This window comes from Dromiciops gliroides, chromosome 4 (genome assembly GCF_019393635.1).
Source record: "Dromiciops gliroides isolate mDroGli1 chromosome 4, mDroGli1.pri, whole genome shotgun sequence".
Lineage (NCBI taxonomy): Eukaryota > Metazoa > Chordata > Mammalia > Microbiotheria > Microbiotheriidae > Dromiciops > Dromiciops gliroides.
Genome location: NC_057864.1, coordinates 234,213,543 through 234,218,163, shown reverse-complemented (window position 1 = coordinate 234,218,163; position 4,621 = coordinate 234,213,543). Strand labels below are relative to the sequence as shown.

The following is a 4,621-nucleotide window of genomic DNA, read 5'->3' as shown; positions in this document are numbered from 1 at the left end:
ATCTATCTATCTATCTATCTATCTATCTATCTATCTATCTATCTATCTATCTATCTATCTATCTATCCATTTATTTATTTATTTATTTGTTTGTTTGTTTGTTTGTTTGTTTATTTATTTGGGGAGGGGGCAATGAGGGTTAAGTGACTTCCCAGGGTCACACAGCTAGGAAGTGTCAAGTGTCTGAGCCTGGATTTGAACTCAGGTCCTCCTGAATCCAAGGCCAGTGCTTTATTTACTGTGCCACCCAGCTGTCCCTGCCCCATTTATTTTAGGTATGCTTGAAATCTTTGTGTCCAGGACCTTTTTTTCCTCTGAGGCTACACTTGGACTTGTCATGAAGTCACTTTTTCTTCAGGGTTTACACCTTGGGAATCTACCTGTCCAAGATATTTCCTAGTAGTATTTGGTGTTTTCTTGGTTTGTTCATCATAACAGTCTCACTGTCTAAGTTAGGATGGGGGTCGGGGGGTGGGGGCCTGCTTCTTTGCTTGGTCGAGTTATGCTCTTGTACTCCAGAATGGCATGGCCCTAAGTGTGATGTTCAGAGATTAGGCTCCTCCTTCAAGGGACTTGAAGGCTGTGACACTGAACTCTTCCTAAAGCCTTCCTTTTACACCAGAGATATAGGCTCATTCCTTGGGTTAAACAGATTAGGACCCTTAACCCTGCTTCCAGGGTTAGACACTGCTTTCAGGCTGGATTCTACCTAGGCCCTCTTGCTACAGGGCTCTCTTTCCACCCCCAATGTTAAGCTCTACCTGAGGGCTTTCCCTCTAGTTGGCAGGCTGGCATCTTGTCCCCCATCTCTATTCTGGGCTATTCTCAGGGGTTCATCTTTGCTGAATGAACCACCCCAATGGCTATAAGACTACTGTGTGATGAGCTTTTCACCTACCACAGCTTGTCTCCTTCAAGATTTTCTGCAAAATTCCAGTTGTCCTATGCAGCCCTGGGAAAGGTGGAGGACTCTTCTGTCATTCTTTTTACTCCTTTTTTTTTTTTTTTTTTTTTTTTTTTAGTGAGGCAATTGGGGTTAAGTGACTTGCCCAGGATCACACAGCTAGTAAGTGTTAAGTGTCTGAGGCCGGATTTGAACCCAGGTACTCCTGACTCCAGGGCCGGTGCTCTATCCACTGCTCCACCTAGCTGCCCCCTTTTTACTCCTTTTTAAACTAGTACATTTTAAAGTTTTACTGGGATGTTAGCAGGGGATTTGAGCTCTTTTAGGTACTAATTTGCTGCCATCTTCACAGCATCCTGTTCTGATACTCTGTTACCCACCTCCCTAAATGCATAAGGCTGGAATGCGTTTTTTATTTTGTTTTGTTTTGTTTTGTTTTTGGTTTTTGCGGGGCAATGGGGGTTAAGTGACTTGCCCAGGGTCACACAGCTAGTAAGTGTCAAATGTCTGAGGTTGGATTTGAACTCAGGTACTCCTGAATCCAGGGCCGGTGTTTTATCCACTGCACCACCTAGCTGCCCCCTATTTGTTTTGTTTTGTTTTTGTTTTTATGGAATGCGTTTTTTAGACAAGAGAATTATTTGTTTCCTAATGTTTCTAGTTGAACTCTGTAATTCCACAATACTGTGTTCATTTGCTTCTGTAGATTCTATACCTAATCAGTTCCACTGATTGACTTCTTTGTTTTAATTTTTTTTTTTTTTTAGCGAGGCAATTGGGGGTTAAGTGACTTGCCCAGGGTCACACAGATAGTAACTGTTAAGTGCCTGAGGCCGGATTTGAACTCAGGTACTCCTGACTCCAGGGCCGGTGCTCTATCCACTGCGCCATCTAGCAGCCCCAACTTCTTTATTTTTTAATGAGTACCAAATCATTTTTTATGATGACTGCTTTTTAGTATAGTTTGAGGTCTGTTGCTGCTAGACCCCCTTCCTCCCTAAATTTCATTAGTTTTTTCTAGTTCTGTAATCAAATCCTTTGGTAATTTTATTGGTATAGCTCTTACTAAATTAATTTAGGTAACTTTGCTATTTTTATTATATGGCTCAGCTCATCCATGATCAATTTGGGGCGGGGGGCAGGGCAATGAGGGTTAAGTGACTTGCCCAGGGTCACACAGCCAGTGTCAAGTGTCTGAGGCAGATTTGAACTCGGGTCCTCCTGAATCCATGGCCAGTCCTTTACCCACTGTGACACTTAGCCATTCCCATGAGCAATTATTATTTTTCTCCAATTATTCAGATCTATTTTTATTTTTGCCAAGTGTTTTCTTTTTGTAGATATATAGCTACAGGGTGTGTTTTAGCACATAAACTCACGATTATTTCACATATTCTGCAGCTATTTTTTTTTTTAGTGAGGCAATTGGGGTTAAGTGACTTGCCCAGGGTCACACAGCTAGTAAGTGTTAAGTGTCTGAGGCCGGATTTGAACTCAGGTACTCCTGACTCCAGGGCTGGTGCTCTATCCACTGTGCCACCTAGCTGCCCCTGCAGCTATTTTTAATGGAATTTCTCGTTCTAGATCTTCATTCTGAATTTTTATGGTAATACACAGGAATGCCAGTGATTTATGTGGATTTATTTTATACCCTTCTACTTTGTTGAAGTTATTTATTTTAAATTAATTTTAGTTGACTTTAAGTAAACCTTCATATTACCACCAAAAAATGACCATTTTGTTTCCTTTTTGCCCATGCTTATTGCCTAAAATTCTTTTTCTTGTCTTAATGCTATATAGTTAGCATTTCTAGACCTTTATAGAATCAAAGTCACTTCACTGAACATCCTTGCTTTACCCCTAATCTTAATTGAAAGGCCTTTAGTTTATCCCTATTAAATATTATGTTGGCTCTGGATTTTAGATACTACTTATCATATTAAGAAAAGGTTTGGGGGCAGCTAGGTGGCGCAATGGATAAAGCACCAGCCCTGGATCCAGGAGGACCTGAGTTCAAATCTGGCCTCAGACACTTGACACATACTAGCTGTGTGACCCTGGGCAAGTAACTTAACCCTCATTGCCCCACAAAAACAAAAACAAAACAAAACAAAAAAAAGTTAAAGCTCGTGCTCACTTCGGCAGCACATATACTAAAATTGTAACAATACAGAGAAGATTAGCAAGAAAAGGTTTGTTTATTGCTGTGTTTTCTGGTGTTTCTCTAACAGGAATAGGAGTATCTTGTCAAAAGATTTTTTGTTTGGATCTTTTAAAATTATTAATATAATTTATTATATTTATAATTCCCCTAATACTGAACCAACCCTGCATTCATGTTATAAATCCAATCTGGTTGTAGCATATGATCTTTGTGATATGTTGCTCCAGCTACAGTAGTCTCTTTGCTGATATTTTATTTAAAATTTTTGCATCAATATTGACTATAATTATTTTTTACAAGGATTTTTTCCCCCTCTTTCTTCCTTTAAGTATTGGGGGACAGGTTAGTAGGAAGAGCATTAGCTATAGTAATTCTTTTGTTTTTTGTTTTTTTAGTGAGGCAATTGGGATTAAGTGACTTGCCCAGGGTCACACAGCTAGTAAGTGTTAAGTGTCTGAGGCCAGATTTGAACTCAAGTCCTCCTGACTCCAGGGCCAGTGCTCTATCTACTGCTCCACCTAGCTGCCCCTATAGTAATACTTTTAAATGACTATTTTAACATTTAAAAATATTCACAGAAGAGAACAAAAAGAAGCAGCACAAATAGCATTTTGAAAGTAATGGTAGAATTTATTATATATACATTTTAAAAATCAAGCCAATCAAGATTCATGGTTTCATATAGAATCCTTTTTGTGTTCTATGGCTATATAAATGCTTTTTTTTTTCTGTTTAAGTTCAAAATGAAAAAAAAAATTCTTTAAAGAGACTGACTCCCTTTTTGGGTCTAAGCTTTTTTAGGACTAAACCTGGTCCTCCAGTGCAGAACTAGTGGGAGAGGGTGACCCACATTCCCGGGGCTGGGGGTCTTTACAAAAAGGAAACACTGTCTCTTACAAAGGACCTTGAATAGGAGACCAGCCAAGACGACAGAGCAGGAGGAAGCAGTTCAGCCTAGCTACCCTGATTTCAGATGAGTATCAGACCGAATAGTGATCAGAAATCTAAGAAAGGAGTGAGTCACTTTTTCAGCACAAAATCACAAATCTGACCCTTCAGCAAGTGAGCAGGGCAGGAAATGTGGAACAGGGGTGGGCTGGGATTGAGATGGCACACCTCCTGAGCAGAACATGGGGGTTGGGAGCTTAGACTGAGCTCTCAAGTGGCAGGACCACAGCTCTGTGGATAGGACAGTGGAGGGTACATAGAAATTGCAAGTCTTCAGGGCTGTTATATGGATTCCCAGAGGGAGAATTCAAGTCTTGGCTCCTGGGCCTAGAAGCTGTAATATTATCAGGGGAATCTCAGCTCTGATTCAGATAAAACCGGTCAGGACCATACAAGACTCTAACAGTCCTACCAGAAATGTGTAAAACCCAAGTATTCTCATATAAAAAATAACTGACCTGGAAAATAGAGGAAGGAGAGATCATTTAAAAATCATTGGACTATAATGAGTATCACATTTCTTATCCTTTCAATGGTTGGGGGAGAGTGTGGAGTGAGGGGAAGAATTTGGAACTAAAAATAATTTTTTTAATTAAAAAAAAAAA

General features: G+C 39.9%; 1 pseudogene; it reads left to right on the top strand.

Annotated features, from left to right (window-relative positions):
* Window positions 1-3,033: 3,033 nt before the first annotated feature.
* Window positions 3,034-3,091, top strand: LOC122727067 (annotated as a pseudogene).
* The last annotated feature ends 1,530 nt before the right edge of the window (window positions 3,092-4,621 follow it).